Raw genomic sequence first — 14402 nt, 5'->3', positions numbered from 1 at the left:
GCGTATATCTCATCCAGTAGGCATGCTTTTCATTTTTCTGACCCAGATGCAGAACTTTACACTTATCTTTATTAAATTGCATCTTGTTCTCATTTGCCCATTTTTCCATTGTGTTCAGATCTCGTTGAACTCTGTCTCTATCTTCTGGAGTATTTGCCAGTCCTCCCAATTTGGTGTCATCTGCAAACTTGATGAGTAGTCCCTCCACCCCCTCATCTAGTCTAGATCATTAATAAATATGCTACAAAGTACCGGTCCGAGCACCGAGCCCTGAGGTACCCCGCTACTCATCTCCCTCCAGTCTTATGAAACACCATTGACAACAACTCTTTGAGTGTGGTTCTCTAACCAATTCCATGTCCACCTAACTATCTGAAAATCCAGATTGCAGTCCTTCAATTTATCCATCAGAACATCATGGGGAATCTTATCAATAGCTTTACTAAAATCCAAGTAAACGACATCAACCGAATTTCCATGATCCAGCAAACCTGTTACTTGGTCAAATAAGGAAACCAGGTTGGTCTGACAGGACCTGTTGGAGACAAATCTATGTGTCTTCCGTGAATCACCAAATTGTCCTCCAGATGTCTGCAGTTCGCTCCTTTTAATATCTGCTCCATTATCTTCCCCATAACAGAGGTCAGACTCACTGGTCTGTAGTTTCCCGGGTCATCCTTCCTCCCTTTTTTGAAGATCGGAATAATGTTTGCTCTCTTCCAGTCCTCCGGGACATCTCCAGTCCTTAAAGAGGTCCCGAAGATGATGGACAAGGGTTCTGCAAGTTCTCCAGAAAATTCTTTCAGCACTCTCAGGTGCATTTCATCCGGCCCAGGGGATCTGAACTCATCCAGTGCAGCTAAATGCCTCTTGACAACCTCTCTGTCCATGTCAACCTGCCACCCAGACACTATCCCTTGGCTACTGCCAACACTAGATGTGTCTAAACCCTTTGACCTGTGGGAAAAAATAGATGTAAAATAGGCGCTGAGCCTTTCTGTTTTCTCTGCATCGTCCGTTAGAGTTTATCCATCTGCACCCAACAGTGGGCCTATTGCTTCCTTTACTTTACGTTTGCTCCTCACATAACTGAAAAATCTTTTCTTGTTACAATGGGCTTCCCTGTCCAATCTTAGCTCACTCTCACTCTGTGAACATCCTAGTATACTGAGCAAAGCCACTGATTTATAAGCTAAAATCAATCCAATGCACACTCATTTTCAAGTAAATCCAAGTTAGCATGGAAAAGTGAAATTTACTTCTAACCAAGCATGACTACAAGAAGGATTCAGAACTTTCCAGAAGCAAGAACAAGTAATTACTGACCAAAACAGTGTTTCAAATGTGAAGTGTTCATGCTGCATCCTTGGCAGGGTCATAAATATTCACAATTAGACATCATGTGCTACTGTACACATGCAACCCCAAGATGTTGGAATGATTTTGCCTCTAGGTCTCTGAACAAGAGAGAGAAAGGAAATGAGTGCTGGGAGATTTCAAGTGTCTGAGAAGTATGGAGCCTGGGGAGGATGTGACTTCACTTCTGCATGAATGTTCCCAATTATCTGGGGTACATTCCATAGAGAACGTGGAAATCCATAGAGTGTCACTATGGATATTTTTACAGCCATTTTTTCTCCCACTCCTCTATTTCTCAAGGGCAGAAGATTGGAACCAAAATTTGGGTTTCCCCATCACAGAAAATAAATACCAAACCTGGACAGACAGGAATGTAAGTCTGATTCTGTAGCCAAACTTTCTTCCTCCTGGCTAGGAGGAGGAAATGTTTTCTACAGAATCACCCATTTATACCACATGGTACTCCTATCTAATAAAAAAAATGGAATAATATACATAATCCACCAGAAAGTCATTCTGTACAAACTCCCCAAAAAAGAGCCCTGCTCTCAGTGCAATGGGACCAAATTGTTTTCTAAGCACCTTTATCCTATTTAGTGAAAAGGCAAATGTGCAGATCAATTGTGGAAAGGAAAATATATGAATTATTTGCTGGTTGAAACAAAATGGAAGCCTAGTTCCTTTTTTGTTGCAGCCTCCATATATTTTAAGAAAGGTGATCTGTGAATAATATATGCTTCCTTTAGAATTTATGCAACACACATTTATTTCACATTCTGGTATTGTTACACAAGAAGATGCTATTGCACAAGAAAATGCTGGGTATGGGGGAGGGAAAATCTGATGCAGATATTTCTGCAAACAGGTATGTGTATATCATCCGGATTCAATCCAGAAAGTTAAATAATCCTGTCAAATTAATACAAAACATTACACTTGATCTTAGCCAAAAGGCCGAGAAGCGATGTGTTTCCAGTGCCGCCTTTCAACTTGAGACTGGCCTTATGAATGTGGAAGCAAGAATATGCTTAAACATTCTCAATTACTGGCTTAAGATCTCTTTTTTTCCCTGTGGATTAGCTTCTTCGATAATGAAGGATGACTTCCAGTCTTCACGGAAACAATCTGTGAGGGGGAAAATCGCAGTTTTGGGATTTTCTCCAGAATTTCTAGTCCAGCTGGCCTATGACCAAGCTAAAGAGGTTATCAAACAGCGAGTGGTGGATATAGAACGCCAACATGATCTAGCAAATACCTCTGCCTTCATTGTTAGTGAAGGCAATAGGTATGTCACAGCTCCCTTGGCTTATTGGACAAATCCTGAGGTGCCTAGTCACCGGAGGGCCTTCACTTTAGCTCGCTGCAATGCCCTTCCCTCAGCTGTATTTGAAGGGCGATACAAGAAAATTCCCTATGGTGAAAGGAAGTGCCCCTGTGGTTCTGGTCAAATATAAACATTAGAACATATCCTTTGGCATTGTCAATTTTATAATGACATTCGTTCCGTATTTATCACACCATAGTTACATAGAGTCCCAGGGCGTTCAGGACAATCTTATATCCCCCTGCTGCTCACAGACACAAACTGTTCCATTCACATATAGTGTTGCCAGGTTTTGTGCTGCAGCCATGAAAAGGCGGCGGAAGTTGACTAAAACGTAACTGACCCTGAGAGCAATTAGAACAATTTCCTATATTTCCATTTAGTTTTAATTTATATTTTTGCAGACTCATAGTCTAAGTGTTTAACATAATGCTATTTTATGAGTGAAACCATGTTTTAGCCATATATCTGTGTAACTGTGAAATTGTTTTGATTTTGCTGGTCTGTGACCATAATAAAGCTATGTATGTAATACAAAACACCTTTTCAACCTGTTGTTCTGTCAAATTTCCTTATCCATTATGAGCAGACTACATCTTTCTTTAATAAAGATTAATAAAATAAGTAAAAACACAAGCAATGGATCCATAATGAAAAACACTAAGCAAATGCATCCTTATAATTACAGAGCTGCCAAATACGCTCAAATGAAAAATTGCTTTTAAAAAATGCTGGTCACATCTTGCTCTCTACAAAGAATGAGTAGAATGTTCTAGAAAGGCAAGCCTAAATACCACAGAAGAGACACCAACACGATCTAAACTACAGAGATGAACTAATGAATAAAGTGTGTGTGTGAGACCTGTGGCAAAATTAATCTGGGTTTAATTTGAACCAGGAAGAAATCATGGATATTCTTTGAAAGCCAGGCCTCAGACTTGTGACACCTTAGCTGGTACAGAGCTTGGATAAACATATAATGGGTTGGTAGAAGGTCACTCATAAGAGCCTCTTGTGGCGCAGAGTGGTAAGGCAGCTGCCTGAAAGCTTTGCCCATGAGGTTGGGAGTTCGATCCCAGCAGCCGGCTCAAGGTTGACTCAGCCTTCCATCCTTCTGAAGTCGGTAAAATGAGTACCCAGCTTGCTGCTGGGGGGTAAACGGTCATGACTGGGGAAGGCACTGGCAAACCACCCTGTATTGAGTCTGCCATGAAAACGCTAGAGGGCGTCACCCCAAGGGTCAGACATAACTCGGTACTTGCACAGGGGATACCTTTACCTTTACCTTTTAGAAGGTCACTCAGAAGCACCTATCAGGCTCCAAGCAATTAAGAAAAACGCTCCTTTCTTATCCTCTTTAAAGCTACTGCAGCAGCTTCTCCCCTCTTTTTCTTCCATTAAAAGGAGGCACATGCACAAACCTTTGCTCTGAATAAGAAAACTATGGCACCTCACCTTCTCTACCTCCTTTATATGTGCACATATATACTACTGACTCTCTCCCTCGAATTAAAGCTGCTGTATGCCTCCTCCAGGGAAAATAACAGTCCTGTTAACAATGCAAAACGAACATGCATACAATCCTTGTACAGTACAATGTGTGTACAGTGTAAGCTTAATTGTTCTTTTTACACACATTAATTCTCACATTAGTCAATGCATACATAGCTGAACAAAATCCACACTGATCCAGGTACTGGTCCCCAGTTTCATTTGAAGGATAGCTGTGCTTTGCCTTTCTTCCAGATAAATTTTGGAAAATGCATAAAACAAAAGTACACAGGCAGGATGTGTGTCCATTTAACGTGTAACATGTGAATAGGGCTATGCCTTACAAGGCAAGTTACAATGTGGGGTAGGAGCGGTTTGCTTTAGGAAAGCAGAAAATACTCTGAAATGCTATAATTTTTGTATAAACCACCATTTTAGTCAGACCCCTGGCAAGTCCCCATTTTGTGATTGGCAGCTCTAAGGAAGATAAAATCTTCCCTTCCTTGAGAAGGAAGCAGCCAATTCAAGCCTCTCCTCACCCTCAACAGACCTAGCCTATAGATGCAGCAAACTGAGGTGTGTCATTCTGAGGTGATAGAATATGATTTACCATTTCAAGTGGTAGCGGGGAAGTCACATTTCAACCCCCCTGTCAATTCCCCATATATTAGCACCCTACTAAGAAAGGGGGGGTACATAAAGTTTGTGGCCTAGCTCTTTACAGTGACTGCTTTATTAGACCTTCCTGTTATAAATAATTACTAATAGGAGGGAGTCTGGTTGTGACACAGACGTAACAGAACTGATTTTTGCTATATATTCCCTGTCATGTGAGAAGATCATAGTCTGACGAAGGGTGCTTGCACTCGAAAGCTCACGCCTTGAATAAATCTTTGTTGGTCTTAAAGGTGCTACTGGACTCTGATTTTAATAGGAGGGAGTTCTGAAACATGTAATCCCCCCCCCCCGCAGTCTAAAGTGGTAGTGTCCACTCCATCACCTCAGCCCTCCCTGAGCTAAACCTGAGGGAATCTACTGTATGTGGCATGGCTCTCTCTGTGGAAAAAAAATTACATCCTCACACATACATAAAATAGCAAACAAATATATATCTAAAAAATAAGCCCTGAAATACAATTGTAGATACTGATATAGGAAAGGGGGCCAGAATGAAATAAAAATTATATACATCAAGTTTCCCATTTTGAAATTCATATAGTTCTTGAATAAGAATGTTTGACTGTTGTGGAAAACAAAACCTACTGCTTTTAAACTTTCTGAAATCTAGAAGAATCCGAAATCTTTGGCCAAAGTCCACAGGCATTATATCTAATTTGAGGTATTTAAAAAAAAGAGGTTTCTCTTCAGATCTCCAGTTAAAATGTAAGGCTGAAGGATACAGCCACAATCCTATACATGAGCATTTGAACTTATGTACTACAGAAGAGCCTCTTGTGGCACAGAGTGGTGAGGCAGCAGACATGCAGTCTGAAGCTCTGACCATGAGGATGGGAGTTCGATCCCAGCAGCCAGCTCAAGGTTGACTCAGCCTTCCATCCTTCCGAGGTCGCTAAAATGAGTACCCAGCTTGCTGGGGGGTAAACGGTAATGACTGGGGAAGGCACTGGCAAACCACCCCATATAGAGTCTGCCATGAAAACACTAGAGGGCGTCACCCCATGGGTCAGATGACCCAGTGCTTGCACAGGGGATACCTTTACCTTTACCTTACTACAGAAGAACCTGTCTATAGAGTTTTCATGGCAAAGATACTGGAGTGGTTTGCCATTTCCTTCTCCAGTGCAAAATTAAATGGACTTCGAGGAATGGTAGAGGACAGGAAGGCCTGGAGGATCATTGTCAATGGGGTTGCGATGGATCGGACACGACTTCACACCTAACAACAATACAGAAGAAACCAATGAAGCTTCCCATTCTGACACTCACATTGTTTGAGCTAACATGCATACTGTTTGGTTGATATGACAAATAAAACATATTGGTCTGTAATTAAAGGGAGCTTTATGAGCATACTGTTTTTTATTATTTAAACTACTTCTCACTCATCTAACTGTGCACATGCTTGCTTGACACACATTATAAATCATTATATTAACATTTTTTACTGGAACCCATATTCTTCCAGGGCTCCAAGCAGCTCTGGTGTTTTTTTTCAACACACACACCCCCCCCTCCCAAAAAAAAAAGTTGCTTACCAGCCTTGGAAAAAAACAGTCTCAGTAGCTGTATTTGAGAAATAAATTTTACAAAAAGAAACTAAAGAGGTTTTAAAATTATCAAGTAAAATGTATCTTTTTTAATGTTCAACCCTTCACTCTTTCCATAGGAAAATATAGGGACCTTTTCCATCCCATTCTTACAGGCAATTCTACTTCCTGAGTTGCTTCCCATACAGAGGTAATTCTCCATGCAGCTATCATTGTTGACAGAAATGCAAAGGTAAGTGGAGGGGCTATGGAGCATCAGCAGCTTCCTTCTCCCCCATTCCACCACCCTTTCCGACCACTTAGGGCCTTTTCTAAAAATTGGGAATTGCAAGATTGCTATACCATTATAACTTGTAGACTGTGGCAATAGATCATTATAATTATGCTATTGTGATCTAGCATTTCCCTGCTCAAAAAAACACCCCCAAAATCATCTGGTGGTAGGGGGAAATGATGTGTGTGTAGTGTGAAAATAGTACTGATGTGGGCAGGAAAGAAAGCCCATGTGGAAATAGCCCAAGATTATTCCCATTCCCTTCAATCACCTATCTGGATATTCATACAAAAAATTTACTACATGGGCAATATTTTTGATTCTTAGTCCCCTATCATCTTTCTTTTTCCTTTCTCCTGATACATACAATCACCTATAGTCCAACTGGGATACTTCACATGTTTGGCAGGTATATATAGTTTCACTACGTGTGAACCAGAACCCTTAAAAATCCAGTAGTCACTGTGCACATACTGAGGCTTTACACACATGCAAAAAACTATACACACTGTCTCTGTTCAGGCAACATGGCAACTACTGGAAGATTCTATACACAGTTGGAAGGCTCCTAGCATGCAGGAAGGTAGCCTCTGAAAAGGTCATATAACATGAATCATGAATTTTTCCTCCTAAGTTCTTTATCATAATGGGCTTCAACATTTGTTCAGCAAGTTAAAGTTTTTAATGGAACTCCTGAAAAGCATAATAATACCTTTGTGCAGCTTTGCAAGGCATTCCTCATTCTTACCCATCAGAAAGTGAGGCTGCAAATCATCAGAAAAAGCAAAGCACATTTGATTTCTAGCAACCATGAGAAACAAATTCTATATTAAAATCTACTGCCACATGCCAAACAAGTTAGCTCCCTCAAAGAACAGGAACACTGTTTATCTCTCTGCCAACATATATTACCAGATATAGGGTTTAACAATGAGAACAAGCAGGATACAATTCAGGCCTTTTCCGCACATACACCCGAATATAACTGCATTCCACCCGATGTCACTTAATTCAACTTCAGTTTTTGTTCTCTGTAGTTTCCACTCCTCTGATTTTTCCTGTGGAATAACTGGGCATGAACTCTGCATTACAGTGAGCTCAATTGGATTTCTTTAGTACCATTCCGTTTTACATAAAGCTCCATACTTGTTGATTTTGTGGTTGGCATGTTAATTTAAAACTTATGATGATGCCACAGGAGATTCTATTGTGTTTACTCTTTGTTAGCCATGTTTTGTCAAAACCCCATCCCTTTTGTATACTATAATTCATCTTCAATCTAATACTTCCATTTCAATGTTTCTGAAGAAGTGTCTGTGCACACAAAAACTTGAATAAAACATTGTTGTTCTTAAAGGTGCCAGAGGACTTTGTTCTGCTCTTTCCTTTCCACTTCCCATATCACCAAAACTTTCTGGTTATTGGATCTTTCTGACTGAGTTTGGATCTCACATATCTGCTTTAAAAGCCTTCAAAAATTAACAGGTCACAACTTCCCAAAATTAGTTTTCCTAACCAGGCTACTAGGATAGGAAAAGAAGACACCATCACACTGGTTGCTCTTCTGCTTCTCATATTCCTTAGGATTTCATTATGCGGTATGCTCACCCTCTATAAGTATAGACTGCTAATGCAGACCAACCCAGCTATCCACCTCTCTATGAATCTAATACTTTTTAAAATGACCTTTTTGGGTACAGAGGCTACAAACAGCAATATACAGGGTATTAAGATGTGTTTCTTACAGCCTTGAACATCAGCACCATTGGTGGCTCACTGTGTATGTGAACAGACTTCAAATCCAAAAGCCCTGGTTTGATCCCCATCTGATTAAGTTTAAAAAAATACTATTATTCATTATCTCCCACTTATGTTTGGAAAAATGTGTTTTAAGACACAAACAATAAGTATGCAGATCATTTTACAAAGTTCCCTTGCAAGTTAGTGATCAAGATACTGCACTGTTAACCCACCCCCTCCAACCTCACCAAAGAAAGGGGCATTTAACACATTTATTTTGTGAATACATATTAATTAATATCTATTTATAACATGGTAAAAAGCAGCATTCCATACAGCAGCAAATTAGCATACAGCATAATAAAGATGTTATAATAAAGACCAAAGAGCTTCATTTATACGGATACAGTTCTTCAAGAAAACATAACTAGGGTGGCTTTATTCTTTACTTTTTATTATGCCAATAAAGATATTCTCTCTCTCACTAGGGTGTCTCATTCACAAGGGGAGAAAAAAATGGAAAGAAAATCTTGCCTCTGAGGGAGGGAAGTAGACGGGTGTATCATATTACACTGTAGTATTCATTCACAACTGAATCATCCTTGTGCCACAATATGCAGTACAGAATGATGTTTGAATGTAGCATAGGACTGTCCTCAAACCATTTCAAATCCTTGTTACAAGGGTAATCCTTGTAATATTTTGCACACAATGTTTAATGCACTTTCAATACAATTTAGAAGTGTGTTTTCTTGTTCTGCAGCTACAAAATCTCATTGAAAGTGCATTGTCCTACTTGTGCGGAACGAGCCCTGGTTGCAATTTACCACATTAAGTGCTGGTACATACATAATGCTACACTTGCTTAAGCAAACCATGAAAGGTGAAGGGAAACGTTGGAATAAAATGACTAGAAGAAGGGGGGAGATGCATATGAGTCAAGGCATGTTCACAATTTCCTCAACATGATTAGTAGATTGGCAAGGGCTTAACATTATCAATGACTAAGAGAACTATGTAACACAGAAGCAGTACTGTTTTCATCCTGTACTTATAATTTAGGACAACTACAGCCACACAAAACCTTTTCCATTATAATATTAAAATGACAGCTATTCAGGTAGGTCAAATCCTCCTACAGCTGCATTCATTTTTGAGAGTTTGAAGTCATCACCATGCTTTATGTACATGAAACACTCTCTACTCATGCACAAAAGAGACAAAGAGGTCATGTCCTTTTGCTGCTCTTAAGTTTTCAACTCTGCTCTATGCTAAGGGAAGCCTTAGCAGGAGAGGATGAAGAGGTTTCCTTTGGGTAGAACTAACAGCAAGCCTTTATCTGTGCTCAAAAAGCAGCTTCCCCCAAAAAGTATCTTCAAAATAAAATAATAATATTCAAAATAAAAGGACATGACTTCTGAAACACAAATAATTCTGTTTAACAGTTAAAAGATAAAAAGCCACAAAAATGTATATTGAATCTATAGGAGAGTAAAATGATAGTGTAGATGCTGTCCATTGTGTGGAGGGAACATTGGTACGTTCCAAGCACTTCACATCAGGGAGATGAGCATGTGCAATATTTCTAGGTCCACAGAAAGATTAACTGGCTTCCAACAACTGTTGAAAGAAAGCAGCTAAAAGTGGATTTTACCATTTCACACCATCAAATCAAAGTGCAAAGTGCATGATTACACAGTCAGGAAGACCATCTAGTTATTAACTACACCAAAACAAAAAGTATGCACTTCAATGACAGAGCATTTTTCCCCCTGGTACATAGAAGAACATCACATTGAGCAAGTTAAATTCTTTAAATATCTTGGAGTGATTTTACAGGATAATGGCAAGCAAACGGCTCATATTCACTCTGTAGCTGACTGTGCTCAGAGGAGTTCAGTAGCTATCTAAAGATTCTATCACACTAAGGGTAGCGGCTTAATTTCTTATGCAGTTAGCCCGTATTTTAGCCTGCCTTCAGAGAGTTATAGATCCGAATGGATTCCTGAATATTCTGTGGGACCTGATGACTCCTGGCGACTTGTTGGCAGACTTAGTGGAGGACTGGCAGGTCTGTCTGTCACTATTGATGAGATCACTCCCCAAGGCTCTCTCTGCCCTTACCTCAAACTGGCTCCCTGATATTCTGCAGAGCTGTTGGAGAGAAGGAGGAGGAGGAGGAGAAGACAACAATGATGAGAAATTGGTTTTTATAGCCGTCATTTCACTACCCAAAGGAGTCTCCTCTGCAGTACCCAATTTTGGGACAAATCCGGGGTCCCGCCACTCATACCACAGACATCACTCTCAGGCTTCAGGGTGAAGCTTTAAGTATAAAGTCTTTATTGGGGAAGTCAGCATTCAGAGTCTATACTAACATATGCTTACAGGCAAGAATCCTTGACAGAGACACCAAAGGAGGGGGTGGCATGGCTTATATACCTGGGCCGTGGCAAATAGGCAATGGATCTGCCTAAGGTGGGAATCGAGCATTCACACAGGAAAATAGGAGGAGAGTGTTCTTTGATATGGGTAAGTGTTAAAGTGGTTCAAACATCTGTTGTTTTGCCTAGCTAGGGAAAGCAGCCTTGAAATGAGATAGTGAGGAGCCATGGAGTCTTTGAAATGCAAACAGAGGCCAAGGGGAGGGATGGTGCTCTTGAGTCCGGCCAAGGTGCCAGAGCCCAGCGGGAGTTCCGGGAACAACAGGACACAAACAACTTGTAGAATGTGTTAACTGGGGTTCATGACAGGAATATCATTATTTGAAGCTATCCCTCTAACCTTTTTAGTCTAGAAGAAGAGTTGGTTCTTATATGCCGCTTTTCTCTACCCGAAGGAGGCTCAAAGTGGCTTACAGTCGCCTTCCCTTTCCTCTCCCCACAACAGACACCTTGTGAGGTGGGTGAGGCTGAGAGAGCCCTGATATCACTGCTTGGTCAGAACAGTTTTATCAGTGCCGTGGTGAGCCCAAGGTCACCCAGCTGGTTGCATGTGGGGGAGTGCAGAATAAAACCTGGCTCGCCAGAGTAGAAGTCCGCACTCCTAACCACTACACCAAACTGGCTAAAGATTATCCTCTATTTTTGGTATACAGATCTGCTTTCTTTGCTTAGGTTCTAATTAAACTAAGCCTTACCATCTCATTCCTTGGTGACCATCTGTGAGTAACTGTATCTGGACAAACATAGTAAACTTAAAACCAACATCAACCCCTGAACTGTCAGAAGATATTAAGCCAACACTGCTTCTAAGATTACTCCCTCTGCACTAATGGAGCTAACCGGTGAGCAAAAATAGGCAGAGAGAACCCTGAGAAAATTCACAAAGCTGGAAGAATGCTGGGAAAAACTGTGGAATTCTAGCACTGGAGCAATCATCAGTGCAAGGAGCTATGGAGATTCAATCAGGTTTATTTAGATAAGACATTTAAGAGTTTACTAATCAAAATCTCAGAAATTCCCAAGGAGTTCATATCTAGGTTACTAACACAAACTATTTTCCCAAGCATGATTTCTACATTTGGAAATGTCACATCTTTTAGGCTGTCAAGCATCATTGCATTAACTGTTCCAGAGCAAATAAAGGAGAAATTAATCTATTCTAAAACTTCATTGGTCTGTTCAGTTGTTATATATGATCGTATGCACAAGACAAATGTGGTACAGTGGAAGCTTCCAATATACATACTCACTCTCGCTCTCAGAAAGAGCAATGTGCATGAATTCCAACACATATACAAGATGCCAGATAAGGCTACCATTTGTTTTTCGGCTAAGCATGTTGCAGGTGTGGAAACAACATAGTGCAGTGGTCCCCAACTACCGGGCCGCAGCCCGGTGCCGGGCCGCGAAGGCCCTGGCACCGGGCCACGGCTCCCTGCCTCCGCAGGGCCGCACCGGGCTGCGCATGCGCGTTTGCACCATGCGTGGCCGCAAACACAAATGTGCGGCACTCCCACGCATGCGCACATGCACTGCTGGGTCACGCATGCGCATTTGCGCCATGGGTGGCCGCAAACGCACATGTGCGATCACCCTCCCTGCTGCCGCCGGTCCGCAGCCTGAAGAAGGTTGCGGACCACTGACATAGTGGACGCGTTACCCAGACAGCACATGCAACGCTTCAGACATCTCATTCCAGAGGCATCCTTGAACCTGTAAGTCTTCTCAGAGCTGTGGGATCTTGGGAACTTCTCATCCAAGAGGGTTTGAATGGGAACCAGCAACTCACTGTGCTTACCAGGCAGCAGTAGAGGGCTACTTGGCTGCAGCTCAAGCCTGGGTTTTCCCGGTTTCGTCTCCACCTACAAAGAAATTGGTATTATGCTATTTGGCATTGCAACATGCCACGGGGCGCTCAGCTTGGATATTTAACATCCATCTTTCTGGGATTGCTTTTTTCTGCAGGGTTCGTAATTAGTGGGATCCCAGGTCATCTTTTAGGATTTGAAAGGTATTGGAGGGTTGGCGTCGTTTGACCCCCAGGCCACCAGACTCACGCCGCCCCATCTCAAGGACGTTGCTGGGCAGCATTCTGGGACAGCTACCTGTCATTTGCTCTTCGGGGTTTGAGGCTTTATTATTCCAGGCGGCTTTCACCCTGGCCTTCTTTGGTGCCTTCCGGGCTAGCTAACTGGGGACCTCTGCCAGGTCCGGTAAAGGAAGCAGGGCCATTCGGATGGACAATGTCCTCCTGTCAGGCACTCATGTGCACATTCATTTGGGCAGATCTAAAACTGATCAGCACAACCGAGGCACCACGGTGGGTCTCACTGCCAGTGACCACGGGGCTCCTTGTCCTGTAAGGTTTTTGACGGCTTTTCTTGAGGTACACCCTGCCGTGGCAGGCACACTCTTCATCCACGAAGACGGTACATTTTTGTCCCGATTTCAATTCATTGCTGTGCTGTGTCTTTGCCTCCGGGCACTGGGCTTGCCTCCCTAAGGTTTTAGTTCCCACTCCTTCTGTAGTGGGATGGCTACTCAAGCTGCAGCAGATGGCATGAGCCAGGCTTTGGGACGCTGGCGTTCCAATGCCTATAAATCCTATGTTCGAACTGATGTGGGTGATCAATTCCTTCCTTAGGTCATCAAGGTCAATGGAAGCGTTATGGATTATTGGCTACAGCGTGGTCTTTTGGGCATCGCGATATGCAGCTGGATCTGGGTGGGGAGTGGGCCTAGGCTTGGAACGTGATTTCGTCATCTGCTGACATGGAGTCTGGGGAATGCACTGGCCAGCCCTGTTACCGCTTGTTGAACATCTGCTGCAGGAGCATAGGTGCCTGGATGTTATCATGATTCAACTCGGGGGGGAACAACCTACTTGCCACGCCGTGCTTGGATCTCACCACATCAATACTTCGGGATCTGCTGCTTCTGCAAACTGTGCCCTGGGACATTCATCTTGTGATGCGAATTACTCGAGCAGCAGGTTTGGTGTGGGGCACATGATCCAAGGAAGGTGGACCTGGCTAGGCACAAGGTTTGCAGGGTGATGACGTGCCCCTGTGAGTCAAAAGTCTGCATGGTCTTACCTCACCCGGACATTGAGTTCTATTTGGCAGCCCTCTTCCGGAAGGACAGGGTGCATCTGTCGGATTGGGGCACTGACCTGCGGCTTGGAGACATAAGGGCTGTTTTGTTGGGGCTCAATGGAGTTTGAGCGTTGGTGGGAGCGGGGGGTTGTTTTCCACCGCCTGCTCAGTGGCGTTCTGTTTGGGGGTTAGATCCTATGGGGCACAACATGGGCCCATCAGCTAGGTTGGCGCCTGTTACTGGGGGATTCCTTTTGAAGCTGCAGGTGTGAGCAGGAACCTTCGGGGAGGGTGATAATACATACATACATACATACATGCATGCATGCATGCATACCTACCTACCTACCTACCTACCTACCTACATACATACATACATACATACAAGTATTTTGCTGGTTCATTTGTGAAATACTGGCACTTCAACTGCATTAGAATTAGAAGACA

The 14402-nt window shown here is 42.4% G+C and overlaps 1 protein-coding gene and 1 pseudogene across 7 annotated transcripts in view; both read right to left on the bottom strand.

Annotated features, from left to right (window-relative positions):
• SUGCT (succinyl-CoA:glutarate-CoA transferase) overlaps nucleotides 1-14402 on the bottom strand; it is a 473760-nt gene that overhangs the window by 442368 nt on the left and 16990 nt on the right. The gene's annotated exons all lie outside the window — the stretch shown is intronic.
• On the bottom strand, nucleotides 2189-2325 carry LOC143821167 (U2 spliceosomal RNA; annotated as a pseudogene).

This window comes from Paroedura picta, chromosome 11 (assembly GCF_049243985.1).
Source record: "Paroedura picta isolate Pp20150507F chromosome 11, Ppicta_v3.0, whole genome shotgun sequence".
Classification (NCBI taxonomy): Eukaryota; Metazoa; Chordata; class Lepidosauria; order Squamata; family Gekkonidae; genus Paroedura; species Paroedura picta.
Note: the sequence above shows the minus strand (reverse complement) of the source record. Positions and strands in the feature narration are given on the sequence as shown.